General features: G+C 43.1%; 1 pseudogene; it reads left to right on the forward strand.

The window, feature by feature from the left end:
• The first annotated feature begins 8,857 nt into the window (after positions 1–8,857).
• Positions 8,858–9,498, forward strand: LOC136322446 (large ribosomal subunit protein uL30 pseudogene; annotated as a pseudogene).
• The last annotated feature ends 1,534 nt before the right edge of the window (positions 9,499–11,032 follow it).

An 11,032-nucleotide genomic window follows, 5' to 3' on the forward strand; every position in this document is an offset into this window, starting at 1 on the left:
AAGGATTTTGGCTTTTACCAAAGGGGGAAGCCTGGCCTGTGGTGGCGCAGTGGATAAAGCATCTACCTAGAATGCTGAGGTCACCGGTTTGAAACACGGGGCTTGCCTGGTTAAAGCACATATGGGAATTGATGCTTCATGCTCCTCCCCTCCTTCTCTCTCTCTCTCTCTCTCAAATGAATAAATAAAATCTTTTTTTAAATTTAGAAAAAAATGGTGGGGTGGTGGAAAGATGAAAAGTTAGAATGCACCCTCTAAGAAGGCTCAGCGATCATTGCAGAAGAGGTGAGTGTATGAGATCATAAGAGCTGCATAAAAGGGGCACAATGGGCAAACAAATCTGACTCCATCCTACAAGCTAATCCTCCCTCCGTATTGACCTGAATCCAATTGCCCTATATCCTTCAAGACTGAGAAATAATCAGAAAAGGGAGAGGAATTGTAACCACACAGAAACTCTATTTCTTTAATATAACCCTTTCTTCTTGTTGTCCCTCAACTTCCTTCCTTAATCATTAAGCCCTTAGTGTAAGGTTTGGGTTCAGGATGCCTTTAAATCCAGAGCCTCTTTAAAACTCAAGTTATCCTCACCTGACTTCTCCCCCAGGATCAAAACAGAACATTGTCATCCCCAACTGTGAGGTTGTAGTTAATTGACTTGCTATTCTCTCACTTAATGGCTTCCTGGCCTTCACTTTGAAATGTAGCAAAAAGTTTATCTTTGTAGAAATGTCCGTCGGCCTAGCGTGCGGAGGACCCGGGTTCGATTCCCGGCCAGGGCACACAGGAGAAGCGCCCATTTGCTTCTCCACCCCTCCGCCGTGCTTTCCTCTCTGTCTCTCTCTTCCCCTCCCGCAGCCAAGGCTCCATTGGAGCAAACATGGCCCGGGCGCTGGGGATGGCTCTGTGGCCTCTCCCCCAGGCACTAGAGTGGCTCTGGTCACAACATGGCGATGCCCAGGATGGGCAGAGCGTCACCCCATGGTGGGTGTGCCGGGTGGATCCCGGTCGGGCGCATGCGGGAGTCTGTCTGACTGTCTCTCCCTGTTTCCAGCTTCAGAAAAAATGAAAACAAAAAAAAAAAACAAAAAAAAACAAACAAAAAAAAGAAATGTCAGGGAAAGCTTACATTGGAAAGGGACCTGACAATTAGGGTAGTTTAAATCACAATAGTTATTTGTAAAAGCCTAGCCACAAGGCCAGAGGCACTGTCTTCTGATAGATCAGCCCACCCCCAATCAGAGGGCAGTGAAAAATCCATGGGAGGAGGGGGTACTGGCTTGCTTGAAGCCCTGGCCAGCCCAAGACCTTTTGAACTAACCCAGGACTCTAGACAGTTGAGCCGGGAGATAAACAGTTCAGAGAAACTGTGGCACCTCTCCAATCCACCTACGAAAAATATTACTTTGTACCTATAGAGGCAGTGACATCAGCTGCTTTTCCCAAGACGCCTGACTAACCTATAAAATCCATACTCCAACCCTTCCCAAAGCCAACACAGCTCAGTCCATCTCTGTACACTTGCACTCAGATGTATTAAACAAATTTTCCTTTTGAAATGTAGCCTTGTGTTTTCAGTTTGGCTTTCCTAGTGCCCAGCCATAGACCCGGGGAGGCGGTTAGTTTGTCAGCTATCTCATACCGATCCACCAGTTGCCAAGAGAAGCTGAAAGGAGGATTTCCCCTTCCCCAAAGCCGCCTTTCATTCCGGTACAAGGGGTTTAGCCTGTCTGTTCTCCCATACAGGATAAGGCAGTCCAGCTGGAGTTATCTCCAAGTCTGACTTAGTTGAGGGTTTATACCAACCTGCCAGTTGCCAATGAAGATTGACAATAGGCTTTTTTTTTTTTTTCTTTTCTGAAGCTGGAAACGGGGAGAAACAGTCAGACAGACTCCCGCATGCGCCCGACTGGGATCCACCCGGCACGCCCATCAGGGGCGATGCTCTGCCCCTCCGGGATGTCGCTCTTCCACGACCAGAGCCACTCTAGCGCCTGGGGCAGAGGCCAAGGAGCCATCCCCAGCGCCCGGGCCATCCTTGCTCCAATAGAGCCTTGGCTGCGGGAGGGGAAGAGAGAGACAGAGAGGAAGGAGGGGGGGAGTGGAGAAGCAAATGGGCGCTTCTCCTATGTGCTCTGGCCGGGAATTGAACCCGGGTCCCCTGCACGCCAGGCCGACGTTCTACCGCTGAGCCAACTGGCCAGGGCTGACAATAGGCTTTAACCCCACCCCACAGTGGACTGGCCACTCCAGTTTTCACTTATGATATCACTCAACTTTTCACTTTCACTTAAGATATCAAATTCTGGTATCAAATTGTCTCAAAAACAAAGTCTCATGCTTGATTGGCCAGCAATGGCATAGTAGACTAGGAATGCTGAGGTCTGCAGTTAGAAACCCTGAAGTCATTGGCTTGAGCATGGGCTTGCCAGCGTGTGAGGTTGCTGGCTTACATGCATGTAAAGCCAGAAGCCAAGGCCAGGGCCACTATCACAGCACCCCGGCTCATGCAGGTTCGCATTGGATTCGGACAGTCGGTAAAGAAACAACGGAGCCAAAAACTGATAGGCCATAGTCTTTAATCCTAGCTTGCACCCGGCAGGCAAGTAAAAAATACACACTGGGCTCCAAAACCCGATCACATTCAGTGCTCACAAAGCTACTGATTTATCTGAGTTTCCTAGAATCAAAGGTTTCTAGCTCACCAGACTTATTCTCCTCAGTTCCCCATCTCCTTCCTTATCCCAGATACAAACTCTACACAAACTGGCATCTCACTCAGCACTCCACCATCTTGGCTGCTTCTCCTGGCCTCCTCCACGTGGCCTTTCTCTGCTCTCCTCTGCTCTCTCTTCTAATGATAATCTCAGGAACCAAGAAGGCAAGCTCCCGTTCTACCCCTATTTTATAGTGTAGCTTCACAACCTCTAATCCAATATACAAAATAGGGAAGTCTCTAATACAAAGTCACTTCTCTGAGGCACGATTGGATTGTACCACCCCACATCAAAAAAGGGTAGGAAAGGCTTAATCCCAAAACCAAGCCCCAGGCTACAAGGATTCTCAACACACATTAATATCACCTGGGCGATGGCCTCACGTGGGCAACGTCATCTTTAACAAAGTGAGCATAATATATTTTATCTGCCCAACAATGCAGGATCATTGACATGATCTCAAGGTCACTGGCTTGAGCTCAAAGGTTGATGGCTTCAAGCCCAAGGTCACTGGCTTAAGCTTAAGGTCTTTGGCTTAAGCAAGGGGTCACTGGCTCAGGTGGAGCTCCCCTGGTCAAGGCACATATGAGAAACAATGAACAGCTAAAGTGAAGCAACTATGAATTGATGCTCCCTCTCTCCTCCCTCTCTTTCTTTCCCTCTCTCAAATCAATAAAATTAAAAAAAAATTTTTTTTAAAAAGAACAAAGATCAGGTCTGTAGACCACAGAAACAGTTTCAGTCAAACTGATGCTAACATCTTGACTTCAGTTGTATATCAGCCTCAAGCCCATGAAAGCAGAACAACCCTGTGGACCTCATGAAACCAGACAGAACAATGCTATGGCTGATATCAGACCTGGTACAATGACCAGCTATTTCTTACCCTGGCCCCAACCAATCAGTAGAGTCCCTGACACCTTTAGCCATCATGATTAATGATTTTTTTCCCCTATATAACCCATCACCTGGAAGCCATGAGGGAGCCAGGTCTTTGAGCATGAGCTTACCTGTGACTCCAGGCATAGCACCATCTCCTCAATTAATAAACACTCTTTCTTAGCTAAAAAAAAAGCCTGACCTGTGGTGGTGCAGTGGATAAAGCGTCGACCTGGAAATGCTGAGGTCGCCGGTTCGAAACCCTGGGCTTGCCTGGTCAAGGCACATATGGGAGCTAAAAAAAAAAAAAAACCAACAAAACAAACAAAACAGTAAGCAAAAATAACATTTGGCACAGGGGTAGACATGAATATGAATTTTGGGGCCCAGTGGGTAGACTATAGTGGTTTAGATAGTGTCCTCTCAAAACTCATGTCGCCTGACCAGGCAGTGGCACAGTGGATAGAGCGTCGGACTGGGATGCAGAGGACCCAGATTCGAGACCCCAAGGTCACCAGCTTGAGTGCATGCTCATCTGGCTTAAGCAAAAAGCTCACCAGCTTAGACCCAAGGTTGCTGGCTCAAGCAAGGGGTTACTTGGTCTGCTGAAGGCCCATGGTCAAGGCACATATGAGAAAGCAATCAATGAACAACTAAGGTTTTGCCACGAAAAACTGATGATTGATGCTTCTCATCTCTCTCCGTTCCTGTCTGTATGTCCCTAGCTATCCCTCTCTTTGACTCTCTCTTTGTGTCCCTGTAAAAAAAACAAACAAACAAAAAAACCTCATGTCTATCCATGTTAACTTAGCTCATTCAGGCTGCTCCCAGGGATCCCCAAACTTTTTACACAGGGGGCCAGTTCACTGTCCCTCAGACCATTGGCGGGCCGCCACATACAGTGCTCCTCTCATTGACCACCAAGGAAAGAGGTGCCCCTTCCGGAAGTGTGGCAGAGGGCAGGATAAATGGCCTCAGGGGGCCGCATGTGGCCCACGGGCCATAGTTTGGGGACGCCTGGCTCTAACAAATACCACAGACTGGGTGGCTTATAAACAACAGAAATGTACTTCTCCTGTTTAGGATAAACTTCAAGTCCAAGGTCCTGGTGCCAGCTTGGTAGGGTTCTGATAAAGGCCCTCTGCTGGGTGGCAGACTGCCCTCTTTTTACTGTGTCCTCTCAGGCCACATAAAAAAGGCACTAATCCTACTCATGAGGACTCTACCTCATGCATAAAGCCTCCCAAAGGCCTCATCTCCTAACACCACCATACTGGGAATTAAGGGTTCAATCTGTGAGTTTGGGGAGGATGCAAACATTCAAATTAGAGCAATCTCAAACTTCAGAATGTTACCTTTATTTGAAAATAAAGTCTTTGCATAGTTAATTAGTTAAGATGAGATCATACTGGATTAGAGTGGGCCCCAAATTCAATAAATTGGTTTCTTGTTAAGGCAGTCTTAAGAAACTAATGCAGAACCCGCCTGACTAGGCGGTGGCACGGTGGATAGAGCGTCGGACTGGGACGTGGAGGACCGAGGTTTGAGACCCCGAGGTCACCAGCTTGAGTGTGGGCTCATCTGGTTTGAGCAAAGCTTACCAGCTTGGACCCAAGGTCGCTGGCTCAAGCAAAGGGTTACTTGATCTGCTGAAGGCCCGTGGTCAAGGCACATATAAGAAATCAATCAATGGACAACTAAGGAACCACAACGAAGAATTAATATTTCTCATCTCCCTTCCTGTCTGTCTGTCCCTCTCTCTGACTCTCTGTCTCTGCCACAAATAAATAAATAAATAAATTTTAAAAAAGAAACTAATGCAGAACCCTAGGAGAATTAAATAAGATAATTCAACACATATTAATAACTCCTATGTGCAATCCATGTAATGCTTTGGCATAGTACCTAGCATATAGTAAGTGCTCAATAAGTGCTGCTTGTGTGTTGCTGTTAGGGGTTTCAGGAATCATCCTTAGGTCTGATAGGTAGAGCTATTCCCACCTTTCTACCTCTCCAATCAGAGTAAGTTTCATTTTATTTTTATTTTTTATTTTTATTTATTTATTTATTTTACAGAGACAGAGAGAGAGTCAGAGAGAAGGATAGATAGGGACAGACAGACAGGAACGGAGAGAGATGAGAAGCATCAATCATTAGTCTTTCGTTGCAACACCTTAGTTGTTCATTGATTGCTTTCTCATATGTGCCTTGACCGTGGGCCTTCAGCAGACCGAGTAACCCCTTGCTCAAACCTGTGACCTTGGGTCCAAGCTGGTGAACTTTGCTCAAACCTGATGAGCCTGCGCTCAAACTGGCAACCTCGGGGTATCGAACATGGGTCCTCTGCATCCCAGTCTGACGCTCTATCCATTGCACCACCGCCTGGTCAGGCTAATTTTATTTTTAAACATACAGAGTTTCCGGAGCTTAGAAATGTTTCCAGGCCCTGGCCGGTTGGCTCAGCGGTAGAGCGTCGGCCTGGCGTGCGGAGGACCTGGGTTCGATTCCCGGCCAGGGCACATAGGAGAAGCGCCCATTTTGAAAATAATAAAAAAAAAAAAAAAAAAAAAAAGAAATGTTTCCAAACCAATGATACTCCCAGTGGACAAACTGATAGATACTTTAAAGAAGATATAAAGCTCTTTAAACAAATGTCTATGAGTGCTATGTGATAGTGAGGAAGACAGCAGGGGTTTTGCCCAAAAGTTCAGTTAACTTAAAGCAGGGTTTCTCAAGCTCACTATTGATATTTTGAGCTGGATGATTATTGTTGGGGCTGTTCTGTGTGTTGTATGATGTTTAGAAGCATCTTTGCCCACTAGATGCCAGTAGGACTGCCTCCTTCACTGAGTTGTAACAACCAAAAATGTCTCCAGACTTATTCAAGTCTGGAGTGAGGTGAGGGCAATTGCAAAATCACCCCAGTTGAGAACCGCTACCTTAGACTTAGGTCTTTAAGGGCTAAGTGAACACTGCTGGGATGGGGCTGCATTTTGTACAGAAGGAACTAAGAGTAAAGTTTGGGTATGTGCAAAGGCACACACGTGCCATTAAGTAAGAAAAAACTAAGACTGGGTCATAGGTACGAACTGCCAGTTGTTGGGAATGCAGGGAAAATAATTGTTCTTTGAATCACACCAATACCATCCTACGGGGTTATTTGAGTTCCTGAACGGAACTTATTTTAGTCCCTAATTTGCTTAACTAGAATCAAAGATTCTTGGAGTAGATAAAGCATTTAACAATCATCTAGTCTAACCACCACCTGATTCAGAGACCAATATAACGTTACACACAGTTTCTATTTAGACACCTCTAGTGATAAGAAGCTTGATTTCACAGGGCTGCCTGGTCCTTTTGTTTTGTTTTGTTTTGTTTTGTTTAATGGTTTCTAAACTGTAAATGACTTACAAAGATTAGAAATTCAGTGACAGCATGGTATGTATTGTACCCTTCCTGTTTCATATTCCTTTAAAGGATCCATCTTGCAGAAATCAGTTTCCCGTGACATTCTGGAAATGTGCTGCTCAATCTTTATTGAAAACCTATGTCAATCATCACCCAGTAAATAAAGATGAGCTTATACCTGCTAACATTTTAAGACTACTTGATTTTTCCATCACTGGTCGTTCTCAAACACCAACATGCAATTCAAGCCTATATTCATCTCTATCCTCAATCTCCAGGATTGATTAAACTCCCTGATTTGTTTCCACAGAGAAATGAAATATTCCTCATGATTCAAAATCTATTTATAGCCATCTAATCTGCAGGTAATTATTCCTTATCACAAAGTACATGCATCAAAAACAAGACCATATTGTTTTCAAAAAGAATAAGCAGTATTGTAGAAATTGACAATAAATCAACCCCTGGAATAATTATAAATTCCAAAGTAGTCATTTCTGTTACCTGATGAAAAATGTCAAAAATACATGAACTAGTTGGCAAATAAAGAATGAGATCCCACAAGATATTAGAAATTTTCATAACAGTAAATGTGATGACAATTTTTTTAATAAAGAAGAGAATGAAATATTTCAAGAAAAAAGAAACACAAATTTTAGTAAAAATATAAACATGAGGTCTCCAGGTGGAGGAATCTTTTAGATCTATAGTGGCAAAAAAAAAATTTGTTATTAGTGATTTATCAACACAGATCACCATGTTCTCTGGATGAATGGGGACAGGATAGGTTTATTGTTGCCTCCTACACTTAATAGGAGATAGACTCAGTCATGAGGAGATGCTACTCTCGACATGGTTCAGCTCCATGATCTCACTTTTAGGTTAATTTTTGGTTCCTCTTCGTCCCCCAGGCCAAGCAGGAACATCCTTTGTAAAAAAAACAACAACAAAGAAAACCCTGAGGACTGACTCCCACTCTCCTCCATGTCAGGGAATCTTCTCTATTACCCCAGATGCACTGGTGTTCAGAAGTGTGATAATTTGGAAATAAAGTTGAAGAAATGAAAATGCCAATGAACACTGCCAGTTCACTGTCCCTGCTAGCCATGTAAAAACCACTTCACCAGCAAACTCTTGAAGTCCAGTGTGCTTTGTAAATGCTGCCTGAGGCCATAGCCATCCTCTCCAACGCCTCAACTCTGAGTCATTGAAGCCTTTTTAATACTGTGAACATGATGAAGGAAGAACCCATATTTCCCCCAGTCTTATTTTCAGCAGTTAGTCTTTTTCACAAAGCTGTTATAGCTAGAATTTAAATAAGCCAGTCTCTTCTCATTGTCACATGCTACATGCTGAAACCTTAACAACACTGAATACCAAGCCCCGAAGAAGAGATATGATGGGTTGGTGATGAGTGAGATTGTTCCCTTTAAATTATAGAAACCAAATGATATTCTGCAAAATTCTTTGCATGACCTGGCATTATGACTGGGTTTTGAGGAGCTATGAAAGGAAAAACTCATTGTTGGGTATTGATCAGATTCCTAGAATGTATGAGAAGTTGATGAGGCAAAGTACTAACTACTGTCTTAGAAACACACAAAGCAGTTAGATATAGAATGAATGTAAAACCAGAAGCTTTGACAGGCTTAACAATGTATGATCATTCAAAATCTGCTGATTTTGTAGATTTTGCATATTCAAATAAATGCAGATTTTATTCTAGCTTAAGGATTTGTTCATTGGGTATAATGGTTGGACATGAATAAAATGAAAATGTATAAATCAAAGGAAGTTTCTCATTACCTATCAGAAAAGATTACCCTCAAACTTCCTCTTTTCTGGCTGGAACCATGGAGATTGCAGAAGAGAAGAAGAATGCTAATGTCAGAAAGAGGAAGAATACTAATGCCAGTGAGAAGAAGAATGCTAATGCCAGTGAGAAGAAGAAGAAGGTTCCTGCTGTGCCAGAAACCCTGAAGAAAAAGTGAAGGAATTTCGCAGAGCTGAAAATCAAGCGCCTAAGAAGTTTGCCCAAAAGATGCTCTGAAAGGCCAGGAAGAAGCTCATCTATGAAAAAGCTAAGCACTATCACAAGGAGTACAGGCAGATGTACAGAACTGAAATTCGAATGGCTAGGATGGTGAGAAAGGCTGGCAACTTCTATATGCCTGCAGAACCCAAATTGGCATTTGTCATCAGGATCAGAGTTATCAATGGTGCAAGCCCAAAGGTCCGCAAGGTGCTGCAGCTTCTGCGCCTGCACCAGATCTTCAACAGCGCCTTTGTGAAGCCCAACAAGGCTTCAATTAACAAACTGAGGATTATGGAACCATATATTGCGTGGGGGTACCCAAACCTGAAGTCAGAAAATGAGTTGATCTACAAGTGTGGTTATGGCAAAATCAACAAAAAATGAATTGCTCTGACAGATAACACTGGGGAACAAAATTTTTATTGCATCCACAGAAACACTTGTTCTTACCTAATTTGAGTGTGCTGATCTCACATCTGACATTAGTTTTTCTCTGTAAGCTACAGTTTTTTTGCAATTCAAGATTTTAGGTTTCCATCTTATTGTAAAATTTTCAACATTTTAGTTTAACATAATGAAGTAGAATGTCTTCTTGGGCATTACTTTGTGAAAATATAATAATTTATAGAATTCAGTAAATATAGTAATACACTAAAAGATATGATTGTATCAGAATTTGTCTGCAATTTTGAAATAGATCATATTAAAACACTTATTTTAATCATAAAATTTGCGCAAAACTTATTTAAATTCTATTCAGGCAAAAATTTGCATTTGTAGCTCTTGCGTTTGTGTACTTGTTGAGGACAATCTCGTTTGATGCTCCAGCAGTAGTCTGCTCATCACTAACAGCTCCAAGATTTTTGGGAAACTTATCAAGGTGACTGTTCAGGAAGTGAATCTTAATGCTCATGTTACATCCAATGTTGTGGAAAGCCAATAGCATCCTTTGAACCAGAAGTTCATAGTTTTCTGCTTTTTTGTTGCCCAAGAAGTTCTTTGTAACTGCCACAAAGACTGCCATACTGCTTTCTCCTCCTTATTCATCTTCCTGGCTAATTCTTTGTCACGTATGAGGGTTCGAATTTGAGGTCCATTGAATACACCTGCTTTTTTTTTTATTCATTTTTTAGAGAGGAGAGGGAGAGACAGAGGAGAGAGACAGAAGGGGGGAGGAACTGGAAGCATCAACTCCCATATGTGCCTTGACCAGGCAAGCCCAGGGTTTTGAACTGGTGACCTCAGCATTTCCAGGTCAACGCTTTATCCACTGCGCCACCACAGGTCAGGCTCGAATACACCTGCTTTTATCTTCTCCAAAGACAAGGCAGGAAAAGCAGAAATAATATGTTGAAAGCATTCATTTTCTCTATTCAAAGCCTGAACAAACTGCTTCATTAAGCCAAGTTTGATGTGAATTGGGGGAAAAAGGATCCTGTCTCTATTAACTACAGAAGGGGTCAGGAAACTTTTTGGCTGAGAGAGCCATGAACGCCACATATTTTAAAATGTAATTCCGTAAGAGCCATACAATGACCTGTGTACATTACGCATTATGCAATAAAAATTTGGTGTTGTCCCGGAGGACAGCTGTGATTGGCTCCAGCCACCCGCAACCATGAACATGAGCAGTAGGAAATGAATGGATTGTAATACATGAGAATGTTTTATATTTTTAACGTTATTATTTTTTTTTATTAAAGATTTGTCTGCAAGCCAGATGCAGCCACCAAAAAAGCCACATCTGGCTCGCAAGCCATAGGTTCCCGACCCCTGAACTACAGGCTCATTCACAATATTTTGCATCCCTACTTCCAGAGCTTCATGTTTCAGCCACTCCTTCTGTGTCCAGTGTTTCTCTTGAGTTCGGCTGTCCCATAAACACAGAAATCAAGGATACTTCGTGAAACCTCTCTGTTGTCCTAGCAGGAAATTTACCATTTTAAGAGCCACATAAATGATTCAGTTATGCTCCTCATACTTCAGAAAGTTG

The sequence above is a fragment of the Saccopteryx bilineata genome, chromosome 2 (assembly GCF_036850765.1).
Source record: "Saccopteryx bilineata isolate mSacBil1 chromosome 2, mSacBil1_pri_phased_curated, whole genome shotgun sequence".
Lineage (NCBI taxonomy): Eukaryota > Metazoa > Chordata > Mammalia > Chiroptera > Emballonuridae > Saccopteryx > Saccopteryx bilineata.